Below are 15,210 nucleotides of genomic sequence, written 5' to 3'. Positions count from 1 at the left end.
CTGGATCCAATCCTGTTTGGCTAAGTCAATGACAACTCTCTAAGTTGCCAGTGAAAGGCACAGTTGTTTGGTCTTCTTAGACAGTGGTTGAGGATGGTGGAGGGGAGCTGGTGGGGAGAAGAAGGTCAAAAGGATTGGAAGGGAATGCAAAATTTCTCTCTTCGTATGCATTTGATTGCTTTGTGCCCTGAAGCACATGATTTAATTATTTTCATCATTGCCTCGGCTTCCTCAGCTACCAATCTCATTGAGAGCAATAAAATTATTCATCCTTTGCAAAAAAAAAATGCAGCCATAATAATTTTTGACTCAGTGAATTCTCAAGGCTATAAAACCAGCTTCATGGATGACCACATCCAATTGAAAACACCAACCTAGGTTAAAGTTAAAGTCAACAGTCAAAGCAAGACACAACCTTACAAAAGATGGATGTACTCTGCTTATGTTTGCATAACGGGCCCTAACTTGCTGCCTACAACTGTCATTTGCCACCATGTCACATCTACAGAAACACCCGCTTCAAAGGGAATATTTTCCTCCCACATTGATATGATAAAGGGTAGAGCTGAAGTCCCAACATGATCAAGTCAAGAGCAAAGCAAAGCAAAATATTAGAAAACAAAACAAAACAAAGCAAAACAAAACAAAAATCACACAAAGGAAAACGTTACAATGGGGAGGAATAGGGATCCCTGAGCACAGACCAGCAGTTGCAAAAGAAAGAACAAGGAAGCTGTTAGGGAAGAAGCAGAGGGCCTAGAGGGTCTCTCAAAGTATCATTGTCTGGATGCAGCAAAAGGCACTGACATTTTGAGGGCCATTTCTCTGAATATGTATATGTATTTAGTGTATGTATGCATATTCATACATGTATACATTTTAATGCAACTTCCTTTATTTTTGTAATTACCTGTAAAAAAAAGTTTGCAATGTCCAACATAGTATAGTTTTCATATAGAAAACACTGAACAACATTTAACATGATGGCTGTTTAACATGGGTGTGACTGATCATCTATAATTGTTCATTTACTTATTAATAAACTTAGTCTATGCATTTCTTATAAACTTGATCACTAACTACCTTCAACTTTTAATGTTGCAAGGATTAAGTGGTTTTTTTTTTTTTTGGCATTGCATTGGCTCTATTGAGTAGACAGGATTATGCTGGAGAGATGAAATTGTAAATTAGAGATATGTGTGCTGATGAGATGGAGAAATTCATTTTGAGGATATGTTTAATTACAATGTGGCATTATTCATAGGCATTACCTTACCCACATAAAAGCATTTAAAGAATGCTCACCTGAGGTGATGATCAGCAGAGACCTTTAAAGCATTTGTGTCCTTTCCTGTGACTTGCTGGTTTTGATCAATCTCATTAGCAGAATAGTTTGTTTTTTTTTTTCCCATTAAACAGGCCAAAGATTCATGGTTGGCCACTTATTGTAATAAATTAGTGGCTGAGGGGTTTTAGGCTCTTCCCAAGTACATACTAAATTTTATGGAAAATATATTTGCATCCCATTACCAGAAAAACTGTAAATAGCAAACACTTCTATGAATACACCCTTTGACTTTACAAGGCCTAGCTGGGATGCCCATCAACATTTAGGTTTATCAGGATGCTTACTGATAAACATGCTCTAGTGTTGAGTAATATTGCTTAGAATCCCAACTTTACCACTTTTCAGTTATATGACCTTGAGCAAATGACTTTATCTTAGTGATCTAGATTTTTCTAAGATTTTAAACATTTTTTGCTTAAAATTATACATTTTTGTCAGTACTGTTTTTTCAGACATTAAAATAAATTTTACATAAAACCATGTGAATATGTTTTTTAGTCAGTACTTGATTTTTTTCAAGGGCTTGACAGTATGCATTGAAAACGTACTAGTTGCAATAAGCGTAAAGTACATGCAAAACAAAATGCAACATGGAAATAGTCAAAGTCTTCTTGTTTTGTGAATATATGTATATTTTTTGTTTTCTTCATTTCTTGGACTTCATACAGTCTGTGAGTTGTTTCTGGGGGAGTGCAAGCCTCTGGGGTTAGCATCCCACTATCAGTGACTGCATATTATGTTTGTTCTTTTGTGACTGGGTTATCTTAGATTTTTCTTATATTATAAAATTAATAACTATTTCCCAGAGGTGCCCTGAAGTTTAAATGGGGTGAAGAATGTTAAGCATCTCTCATATGTAGTATGTGGGCCATATTAAATGCAAGATTAATTTGAGCCTACCCACCAACTTCCCTAAGATACTCAAGAAAAGTTAAAATCTTGGGTAGTGGCTAGATGGAGAATCTTTGAGTAATGTTTCCATTCTAAATTCTATTATAGGAAAGTAGCAAGTCTTTAGAATCAGTGATAATCAGGTGACCTTCTCTGCTTCCTCTCCTGTAAATCATTATATGGCAGGGAGCTCAAGTCCTTTGACCTCTTAGGGCTTGACATTTTTCAAGTGTTAATGGGGTGTTACCATTTGTGTGATAATGATGAGGGATGATTGTTGATATTTTAAAATAAAGGGCACTATATATTCAAGAACAATTAATCAATGTGTTTGTCATATATGAGTGGCTTTGCAACTACAAAGAAAAATATAATTTATAGTTTATATTCTAAGGCATCCTGTTTAAGATCTGATCCTTCCACTCAGCTAGTGACTTAATCTTTTTTAACTTTTGTTTCTTTTATTAAACACAATGAGGATAATACTCTCAAGCCATTTTATCTTATGAAAAGCAAATGGAATAAGCATGTACAATGTATCTCAGCACAGTTTCTGTCATTGAAAACAATTATAGAATTAAAGAAATGAAGAAACAAAACAATAATGCATAATTTACTAATCCATAATAGGCATTATTATTTAAATTCTTTTTAGTAATGTTAATATTTTAGTAATGTACAAATTAGAAGTACAAAGTATATTAAAGTTATTATTTATTTTCTCTTTCCTATTAGAATTGTAGCTTAATAATATTAAGTACAGGGCAAATCATCAAATATTTCTATCCTAGTTTGTTTTCTGTTGCTAAGACAAAACACAATGACCAAATCACTTGGAAAAGTAAACAGTTTATTTGGCTAACATTTCTGTGTTATAGTACAGCATTAAAGAAAGTCAGGGCAGCCATGGAAGCAGATTCTACAGAGGAACTCATGCTAACTGGCTTATTTTTGTGGCTTGCTCAGTTTATTTTCTTATGCAGTCAAGTACCATCTCTTAGAAGTGGTCTTGCTACTGGTTACCTGGACCCTCACACATCAATCTGTAACCAAGGGAATGTCACACAGATGTGTCAAGTTGATCTAAGCTACCACAACACAGTGTGTGTGTGTGTGTGTGTGTGTTTGTGTGTGTGTGTTATCTATTTTCATTTAGTAAGTTCATTAATTTAGTAGTACTTTATTCTGTCTCTAGAATTTTTGTTGCATAAAATTCAAAAGAATGATTTATAACAGGTATACTTTCTGTTTGAATGTAATTGCTAAGTATATAGCAAAAAAACTAAAAGAATAAATAGTGAGTAGCATATATATATATATATATATATATATATACATACATATATATGTATATATATGCATACATATGTACAGGTATATGAGAGAGAGACAAGAAACAGACTGACAGACAGACAGATAGACAGAACAATTGAGTAGCTAGAAAATAAAATATTGATTTGGGCAATCAAAATATCCAGTAGAGATAAATAAAGAGGTCCAACTAAAAGAGCATCTTCAAGTAGGATGCTTCCAAATATCCAGAAGACACATAATGAGGAAGCTCACTAAAGCACCCAATGGGAATTCTTCCTGGAGAATCCGAGGTAGAGCAGTAAAAAATCAAAAGTGAGAAAAATTACAAGACAAACAGGAATAAGTAGCAGCCGATAGTTAACATCGCTAAATCAGCTGAAGAAACCAAGTTAGTCTAGTTAGAGGTAGTTCCTTAATGAGTTTCAGAGTCTTGCCCATTTCTAACCCTAAGCCTATACAAACCCTGTCAAACCCTATCCCTATCCCTAACCCTAAACCTAAACCTAAACCTAACCCTAACCCTAACCCTATCCCTAACCCTATCCCTATCCCTAACCCTACTCCTAAGTCTAAGCATAACCCTAAATCTAACCCTAACCCTAACCCTATTCATAACCCTAACCCTAACCCTGACCCTAAATCTAACCCCAACCCTAACCCTAACCCTATCCATAACCCTAACCCTAACCCTACCCTAACACTAAACCTAAACCTAACCCTAACCCTATCCCTAACCCTATTCCTAACCCTAACCCTAACCCTAAATCTAACCCTAACCCTAACCCTAACCCTATCCATAACCCTAACCCTAACCCTGACCCTAAATCTAACCCTAACCCTGACCCTAACCCTATCCATAACCCTAACCCTAACCCTAATCATGTCTTAACATCCATCCTTCTGTGCCCACTGTGGTCACTTTTACATCAAAATATTAAATAACAGAAATGTCTATTGGCAGTGACCTTCTAGCTGTTTTCAAGGGCACACTGCTTTCACTCTCAGACTGCTTTACCATTTCTTTCCCTCCTGGTTACAGAGTCTGAGTTACATCCAATTTGTAGACAAAGGCTTTTGGAGGTCATAAAAGAAACAAACATTCCAGTGTCTGGGACAGGGGACATTGCTCTTAGAATTTACTTCCAACAAGCCTAAACAATGCTTGAAAAATTTCCAGTGACACTGTCACTCATCTTTTCCAAACTATATTAAGTACAGGGATGTGTCCCTTTAAGCGGATAATGAATTAAAAATGATAAGGGAAAATATGTAAAATCTGTCACTAAGTGAAATAAATCCAGTAGTTATGTCTTAGTTAATTCTCAATCCCCCTTTCAAACTCATTTTAAAGATCAATCCACCAAGGAGTGTTTCAGGTGGGTATGGTGGCACATATCTGCAATGCTATCTCTCAAGAGGCTGGGGCAGCAAGATCACAGCAGTTTTGGGCCTAGCCCAATAATACGTTCAAGGCCAGCTTGGCTACATAGAAAAATCCTGTCATTAAAAAATTCAAAAACAAACAAAAAGGTAAAATCTATTGCTGCATTCTTTGGATTTGGTGCTAGGTTTTGGCCTTAATACTGACTCTAGTCAATAAAGACAAGAATATGTGATATGGGTGAAGAGGGAAAAGTTAAAGCATTTCAGTTCTAAATCTCAGTTGGAGAATCATGTCAAATAAGTGTATTTGCCTTTGGCTGTATCTAGAATAAGAGACCGTAATGGTCCATGCCTGCCAAATGACGTCATCATCAAGATTATATCATTTCCCTTGGTTGCTCAAAGTACAATCCTGACTCAGAAATGGGAGATGTAAAAGTACCATGATTTACTTTTGAAATTAGACCACTTCCTTTTTCCCACCTGGGAGAACTTGACATTAGTTCTTTTACTGTAGAATATCTTCATGGTGCTGTCACTTTGATTACATTTATCCTGCCGCTTTTAAGAATTCAGGTTTGCCTTGCCCTATCACACATCACTGATGCTATACTTGACCTACAGATTAACACAATGCCCCGGCGACTTCCTGTGGTTCTGGTACGGTCTGATCAGAGCTACTCTCAGCTTCACCACAAATGAATGTCTTATATGAAAAACATATTTTCAGAATAGATGGGAGGTATTTTTTTTCCCCTGCTTTACAGAACCCAGGGTACACTTTTAGCAGAGCTCTGGCATAGATGTATCTATTTGGATCACTACTCTGCAGGGAGTTGTGGCTGTTAGCCATGCGGTTTTTGAGGAATCCACACACAGAGGAGCTTGGGAGTTGTATTTAATAAATAGTCACCGCATCCTGCTATGTTGGTTCCATTACAAAGGTGCCACCAGAAAACAATTCCTGGGGCAATTGAACCAAGTTCTACTTCTACAACCTAACTTTACTAATGAGATTTATTGATTTCTTGTGGACACAGGTTATTTTTATGATTAAAAAAGGAAGTCAGTAATTAGGAAATACTACAAAATTTAGTACAAAATACTGAAGCAAACTAGAAAAAAAACATGAGATGTGTCATCATTTATACATGGTGTTAAAATGTTATTTACTTAAGATATATATTTTTTGTAGATGAATAATGCAATACAAACACCCATCCATGTGCCATAACTCAAGGTCTATAAAACTCTTAAATTTTTTCTAATATACTAATGCTCTTTGAGGGTGTTTTCCTGGCTCCCTGTCTTTCAACATTATGAATGAGCTCTCATTTACCTAATTTTTCACGTATTTATGTTGAGATAAGTTCTGTGCATTTGAATCATTCCCAAGAGTCTATGGATCAATCTCCAGGCTCTTATACTTGCATAATCTACATTTATTTATTTATCTTAAGCCTAGGCTGTAGAACAGCCATGGATGGATCCTAACCTATGAGATGAACATAGTTAATTTTATGTATATTTATTATAGTTTCAAAAATTCAATAATTCTAATAAGTTTATGATTGAAACAATGTAAGGAGTTTTAAATAAGAAATGAGCATATTTCCTTTATAAGATTAACATTTATTAGATTTCACTGCTTTTAAAAATATTTTTACATTATAATTATATATTTGGTTACTATGTCATAACTTCTAAAGAACAGAACTGTTTTTATCCTTCTAGTGTGAAAGACAAAAATGTATACTTAAAAGATTTTATTTATGTGTGCGTGTGTGCTTGTGTGTCATTTGTGTGAGGATGGGGCCCACAGACTCCAGAGTGAGATCAAATATCCCAGAACTAGTTTGTGGTGTACATGAGAACCTCCCACCATGGCCAATACATAGGAACCAAATTTAGATTTTGTGAACAAAGTAGCAAGTGCTCTTAATTTCTGACCGATCTCTTCAGCTTCTCAATATAGCTGTTAATTTTTCTTTGTCTTTTCATCATTATCAAACCTATTATCGTCTATCATTTATGCGAAATAATTATACCAAATCATAGTCACTGCTGATTTATTGTGGGTGCATGCACACATATCCGCCCTGGCTTGCATTTAGAGGTCAGAAGACAACTTGCAAAAAAAATCAGTTCTTTCTTTGGACTTATGTGGGTTCTGGGAAGAAATCTCAGATTTTCAGTCCGAGGGGGCAAGTGCCAACTTTAAGGTTTTTCATTTTTTATTATTTTTCCCCTTTTTACTTACTCACTTTGCATGTTGCTCACTGCGCCCTCCCTGTCAACCCCTCACACAATTCTTTCCTCTACCTCCTTTCCTTCTCTGAGCAGGTGGGGCCACCCCTGAGTATCTCCCACCCTGGCACATCAAGTCTCTGTGAAGTTAGGCAAATCCCTTCCCAGTGAGGACAGACAAAGCAGCACAGCTAGAAGAACATATTCCACGTACAGGCAATGGCTTTTAGGACAGCCCCTGCTCCAGTTGTTCAGGACCCATATGAACACCAAGGGACATATCTGCGGAGAGGCCTAGGTCTAGCCCATGCTCTTTGGTTGGTAGTGCTGTCTCTGAGAGCCCCAAGGGTCCAGGTTAGTTGACTCTGCTGTTCTTCCCGTGGAGTTCCTCTCCTCTTAGGGGTTCATAATCCTTCCTCCTGTTCTTCTATAAGAGTCCGCCAGCTCCATCCACTGTTTGGCTGAAGGTGTCTGCATCTGAGTCAGCTGCTTGTCAGAACGTCTCAGAAGACAGCCTGCTAGACTCCTGTCTATAAGCATAACAGAGTGTTGTTGATAGTGTTAAAGATTGGTACCTGTCAGTGGAATAGTTTTCAAGTTGGCTGGTTATTGGTTGGCAGTTCCCTTAGTGTGTGCTCTATCCTCCATCCCTGTCTTTCCTATAGACAGGATAAATTTTATGTTGAAAGTTTTGAGAATAGGTTAACGTCCCTCTATCTCTCCACTGAGATTCTTGGCCTGCTACAGGTCGTGACCTCTTCAAGTTCCAAATCCCCAGTGCTATGAGTCAACTTTAAAATGTTAATGATGTTTATTTTTAAGTTGTGTGTTCATCACATATCTATAAATAAATCATCTGGTAAACCTTTAACATGTCTATCAAGCAAGCATACTGGTATCACATACCAATATCATGTGTATGATAATTAATAGCTTCAGTTTTTCAGGTTGTTATCTTGGAGCCTCCAGGCTACCTTGTTTAAACCAGAGTAGCTGTTCTGAGGCAACTTCAGCTGCTGGAAATCAATAATCTATTCTCCATTCCTATAATTATGTGATGTTAACTGTGCCATGTGAACCATGTAGCACATCATCTTTGGGGCTAAGATTATCACTTAGAATACCCTTGATATCCATCTATGTTGTTAAATGACTCAATAGTCTCTTCCTTTTGTTAAAGAGTCATATTTATGGTATTATTGCAGTATAGTTCAGAGTATGACTTGGGTCTAAGTATATTCATATGTGGCTATATAAATAATAATTTTCTAAAGAAAATTTCCTGGGGTCATAGGGTCATAGACAGATATGCAACAGATATGCGATCTCTCTCTCTCTCTCTCTCTCTCTCTCCCTCACACACACACACACACACACACACACACACACACACACACACACTTGAGAAAAAAGCTTTATAATTTGGGATGTGTTTCCCTAGGACTCAGCATAGTTCTACCATTCAACACTATGAATCAGTTTGATTTAGGAATGATTGAACTATTTTTAAAAGAACAAGAAATTACTACAGAACTTCAGAGATTTATTTTCTTTTGAATTCCATCTAGACTCCCAAGGAAAGAATTTCTCTTTTGAAAAACAAGTGTAGCAAGGCCAGGAAGTATGCCATGAGGATGCTTGCTCCGTTTCCATAATGTGGAGTTATCTACTGCAAGATTGATGTTATGTAAGTCCCAAATGCAAACCTCGCTGTTGTATTTGCAAAAACCTTAGCTGCAAAGAGGATGGATGAGTAATCATTCTGTTGGACATTCAAAACCCGTAATGGTTCATATTACCACCTAAAGGAAAGAAGGCCTACAAAAGCAGGAGAGGGACCTAATTTAGGGCCATTTTTCCTGCTTCCTGTTCTGCTTGTCAGTGTCCATTAACAGAAGCTAAACAATGACAGTTCCAACATCATTTGTACCTTTTACATATTTCATAGACTCTCTGTCTTCTATGTGGACTGAAAGCTCACCGGGGAGGTCAGTTTACTCTACTTTCATTCTAGAGCTGATGTGATGATTTGATTCTTTAGACGTGTTTTGAAAGGAGTCATGAAGTATAAGAAAATGACAATTTTTACAGAAAAAAGCAATGGCTAGAAAAGAGGACAGTGAGAGGGAGGGAGGCGACAGAATGATGGACACACACATTCACGCATGCGCGCACACACACACACATACACAGAGAGAGAGAGAGAGAGATGAAAGAGAGAGAGAGAGAGAGAGAGAGAGAGAGAGAGAGAGAGAGAGAAGTAATGTAGGTGTTGATAACTGATCCCAAGTTCTCAGCAAGAACAAAATTTCTGAGCTACCTCTTCAGCTCCACAAAATTTTTACTTTTTATTTGTAGTGTGTATATATGGCTATTCGGTCTTCATGTATGTTTATGTACTACATGCATAGCCTAATGTCTGCAGAAACAAGAAGAGTACATGGGATGCCCTGGAGCTGGAGCTGCAGACAATCATGAGCTGCCACATGAGAGTTGGGGACTGAACCTGGGCCCTCTAGAACAGCTGGTGTTCTTAACCTTTGAACCATTTCTCTAGCCCCTGAGAATTTAGTTCAGTGAAGATTCATAGTATGTCCACAGGCCTGCCAGAGTGTACGAGCAGCGGAGAACCCGAGGAAAGTCCACATTGCAGTTCTGAGGCCAACTGAAGCAGAACTGTTTCTTTGGAGGGACCTCAGCCGGCATCTGCCCTGAGACCTTTACCTGCCTGGTTGGTGAAAGAGAGCCGGATGTACTCATACTTCACTGAGTGGGAATTACACTTCAAGAACAGCATTGTGCTGACATCTTGGCCACTGTTTCTCCCATGTGTCAACCTGGGAAACACAAAGGCAACCATCCCTTTTTCCATCTTTTGGGGCTTCCTCAAGTTTCTCTCTGAGAAAAGGGTGAAATAATCCTCATGGCCAAGACAACTGGCATTTCAAAATTTTTCCGTGTCTTTGTGACTATTCCAAAGCTGCAAGGGGTCGTGGGAGCTCAGACATAGGGCTGGGGGTCCCTTTAGGTCCATAGTGGCTCTTAGCTAAGAACCTCTGCCGCTCCTATATTCTTACCAATTTATCTGAAGAGAGACTGCCATCTTTACTATCATTTCTTCTCTGAACCATCAACCATATCCAATTCTGGTAACATATTATTCTGCCTAGAACCGATGAGGGCACCTATGCTTGGAAGGGTAAGATGAAAGCATGATATGAAGAGCTAACATTGAAGGAGTTGGTAATACACATGCACCCACTCACACACACTCACATGTACTACACATACATTATACACACACATGTACACTGGCACATACACACACACATACACACATTACACACACTCACACAAATTCTCCCACACATGCACACACGCCCACACACACATATTACACACACACCACACACATTACACACATTTCATAAACACATGTACACACACATGCACATGCATGTACACTCACACATACACACACACATACACACATTACACACACTCACACAAATTCTCGCACACATGCACACATGCCCACACACACATATTACACACACACCACACACATTACACACATTGCATAAACACATGTACACACACATGCACATGCATGTACACTCACACATACACACACGCATACACACACACACACACCCCTCCATATGAGGATCATTTCCTACCTGCCACCAGCTGCAGTGCCCACATCTGAGTACATTGTCTGCCCTCAAGAGCTGCTCCTCTTATTTACCAAATAGAGTCTTCTCAGTTCTGGAGCACTAGGCCTAGAACACGTACTTACAAAGAAAGAGGGAGGAACAAGGAGGGAGGTGAGAGAGACAGGGTGGTAGGGAGAAGGGAAGGAGGAAGAGGAAAAGGAGAGAGGGAGGGAGGAGGAGTCTCAGTTTCTTAAATCACAAGAGAGCTGAGCCACATGCACGTGTTACTACGACAGGACCCCTGACACACATTGCTGTCTGCTCCTATGTCTTCAATGTAGTAACAGAGAGCTTTTGGAGAGAAGGGAGCCATTTTAATCGTCAGGTTCTTCTTGACTGACCCCTTATATCGAATTTGTTGAATAAATGTGTGTAAACACTCCAGATTAAGCATGCTTCTAATGTTCCACTTATCTATCTATCTATCTATCTATCTATCTATCTATCTATCTATCTATCTATTTATTTATGTGTATGTGTGTGAATGTGTGTGCATATGCATGTGAGTATGTGTGTTCATGTGTGTGTGCCTGTGTGTATGTGTGTGTGAGTGCGAGTGTATTCTTGTGAATGTGTGTGCATGTGCATGTGTATGTGTGAGGTTGAGAAGATAATTTGTGGAGGTCAGTTTTATTCTTCCTCCGTATGGTTCCCCAGATCTGGGTCTCTGGGCTCAAACATACTATTTTATATGACAGGAAATGATATTTTCACTATATTCATGGTCTTTCCAGTGAAATAACGTTTTGCCACCACTTAGTTACAGTTTCCTTCGGAAATGTCGGTTTATGTAACGTATTTTAATACCCTAGCACTGTGATTCCTTGTAGCTGAGTCAGGTGTTACTTAACAAATTCAAAATTTCAAGACTCAATGATGCATGAAGATACTTCAAAATATTGTTACCTCCTTCTGGTTGTATTTTTTTTATAAAAAAATCAAAACCAAAAATAAAGGGTTTCTGTTGGTTTGTTGGTTTGTTTTCATGCATCTTTGAAATTTATCTTGTAAGCACAAGAATGATTAACTAGAAAAGTGTGCAGGGTGTGCTATGTAGATTAGTAAGCGCAATTCCACAAAGGTTTTAACTAGATAAACAGCAATTTATAATTAAGAAAACAACCCATTATTTCTTTAAAATGAAGTAAAGAAGTGTGGCATATATTGAGAAATAACATCGTGTTTAAAGTTTTGATACTACTTAAATATTATAAATATTTTACTGTAAGCCTCATGGAAGAAATATTTAGCGGTATTTCTTCAAATCTTTCATTTGTAGCAGCTCGAAAATCTAACATACTTCATTCTTAAACTGACTCAACATTTTTTTTTGTGTGTGAACTGTTATTGTTTAAGTATTGATACCCCAAATTACCACTAGATGGCAGGGTTCCCATTTCAACGGGAGTATTCGCTCTTTACTAAGAGCCCCCAATAAACAAAATTTAAAATGCGTTTATTTATGCGGCTATAAATACCTCACATCTGATTCTGTTTACCACTGGGGTCGGTATTTCTTAATAATTTAAGTCGATTTTTCTAAAAGCCAGATCGAAGAAGTTATTTGGTATGTAGCCACTTTCTCTCCCAAATAAATTTTTATTTCTTTCATTTTAATCGCATTTTGTACATCCACAGTTTCATCAGCAGGAAAAATTAAAGAATAATTTATTTGTAATTTCTTAATCTCATTTTTGGCAGGCCCTCAACAAGTGTGGATAACTTTGGAATTTCTTTACAGTTTGAGAAAGGCGAAGAGCACCTGCTGAATCCTGTTAGATTCTTGACAGGGTAGTCATTGCTGTGCAGAACCATTGTGACCACGGTGACTGCCTCTGAATAAATATCAGAAAGGGAAATTGAAGGAAATTTTTTAAGCAAGCAAGATACTTTGATCAACTAGGCACACTCACACTAGCCTCTGAAAATCATGGTGATCCTGTGAGCAAAATCACTTGTATTATTACCAGTTATCATGATTATTATGATTGGTCTCTGTAGTTGAAAAACAAACAAAAAAACCCACAACATTCTAAGGAGTGAGCGGCCAACCCTTATTCACTGCATTAAAAAAAAAAAAAAAAAAAAGTATTTCTCACAAATGTACTGGAGTAGACACTATTTTAATGAAGAAAATGCCCTTATTTACAAAGTTCATTCCCAGCAGCATTTTAGGCAGGGGAGGGGTCCATCCAGATTTGTTCTTTCCCAGTATTATCAGAAACTGCACTTACCAGAATTGCTACACTTCCCGAATTAGATAAATAAAGCTTGTCTCAACGTATGAGGAATACATCCCTGCCTTTCTATGTGCAAATCAGCTCAATACTCTAAAAAGAATCCTTCTAGATGGAAAAAAAAAGTGATCCTTAAGGTAAAATATATAGTTTAAAAAATGTACCATGAAATATTGGCTTCTCTCAAAGCAACAGTGACAAGAAAACCTCTATTCTCGAAATAGGCCCTGGCCCGCCATGCGAAAGTAGACTTTTAATCCCTCTCCTGGCTCTGTGCTCTGTTTGAACACAGTGGTTTTGATCCATTATAAGGTTTTTCGCCCATCTCATCATACTGTATAACAATGTGTCCCCGAACAATGGAGATGTATGCATGCTTAATTTCCATAAATTACACAGCCGGCCAGCTGTACGTCTCCATAAAGACAAATTCTGATTGTCAACTATGAAGCCTAATTCAGCGTCCTTTGATGTCTCTGCACAAGACCGTGGGGGGAGTAGGCACTGCCACATGGCCTTGTGTCCCTGGAGTAGGTGAACAGGAAAGAGGGATGCCAGGCGGCTGCCCCTCATGTTTCTTCACCAACTTGAATGTGTACTTTGGAGATTTGGTGGTTGTTTAGTCACTTTCCATAAGTGAAATAAAAAACAAAATTCCCGCATACTGCTAACAAACGCAACGACATTTCCCCAAAGGTAGAGCTAAAATCGGACTTAAAAGTTTCCACTGTCCTTTTGAAGCCCGTGCTTGATTCCAGCCTTGAAGGTGGGCGCTGAGTCTTGCTGCCCCTTAAGCAGCGTTCCAACTCCTTGGGTTATTTCATGTTTAAATTTTTGCTTTTTAATTTTATATTTCCTCTTTGAAATCTTCCTTATAGGTGGGCAGATCAAAGCAAATGCCACCCAGGCGCCTGTCTCTGCCAGCCAGGTGCCATGGAGGTTTCATCATTGGGCTGTGGAATTTCCTGCATCCCTCTTGTCCTCCCATCCTGTTGATATAATTTAACACAAGGGTTACAAAGCCTGTGTGAGGCTCTCGCCTTCCTGTTTACTTTCACTTCTCTGTGGAGCTGCAGCTCAGGGCGGCTCTTCTGAACCTGGAAGCCTATCACTTCCCCCAAGCAGAGAGGTGTGAAAACAAACAGGGCTTTGCTGATGCTCAGAGACCTTGCAGGAGGAGGGATTCTGAGCAACAGGCAGGAGACCGGCACACATTTCTGGATTCTGCTGGTTCCACCCTAAACAGGGTTGCTTTGTTATGAGGTATGGCGTTGTTTCCCTCAATATGGGCATATGCAAATTAAAAACATTTAAGCCTTACTAGATCCATAACGTACCTCAGTCTTGTAATTACTTCTGAATGATAATCCGTGCACACTTCTTGTCAGATGACCCCCCCCCCCAACTATGCTTGCACACACTGGCTGGAAATCTCAGGGACTGGGCTAAAACGTTCAAAGCGGGTCCTCTCAGGTCCAGTGAATCAAAAGCTTATGAGAAACGCTTTAATGGTTCAAGAGCAACTTGAACTTGGTAGGCTCCACACAGAGAATCTGCTAATTATCTGGGTTTGCGGAGTCTGATGAGGAGTTGAGTTCGAGAGGTTGGTGGGAGGCCTGGCGTGAGAGGGTCTTCCTGCTAGATGGAAGAACACAGGCCAGAACAAGGAAGAAGTACTTTATGTGCATAGCTTTGGGCAGAAGGATACAAATTTGCTGTGAGGTACAGCGATCTCTTAAGTAGGTGGTACTTTGCAAGGATGTTATTTCCCAGTATTTTGGTGTGTCAGTCAGCGGCAAATGGGCAGAATCTGGATCCAGATAGGTCAGGGCTACTTAATGGTAATCACACTGGTGGACCTGAATCCTGTGTTCGACCCCTGCCCATGAGGTCAGGTCACACCGTTCTTTGTAAGTTTGCTTGAAGTAATTTTACGTGACATTTCTTTGAAATTACTAACATCCACATTTACATATCGTACCTCAGTATTCTGGAGTCTTGAATGTGGTTTTTATTTTACCATGTTCAACTCAACTACCACACTTCTCACTTTTCTTGATAAAATCTAGGGTTT

Source organism: Micromys minutus (genome assembly GCF_963924665.1).
Source record: "Micromys minutus genome assembly, chromosome: 1".
NCBI lineage: Eukaryota > Metazoa > Chordata > Mammalia > Rodentia > Muridae > Micromys > Micromys minutus.
The sequence above is the reverse complement of the archived record's forward strand: the minus strand, read 5'-3'. Positions refer to the sequence as shown.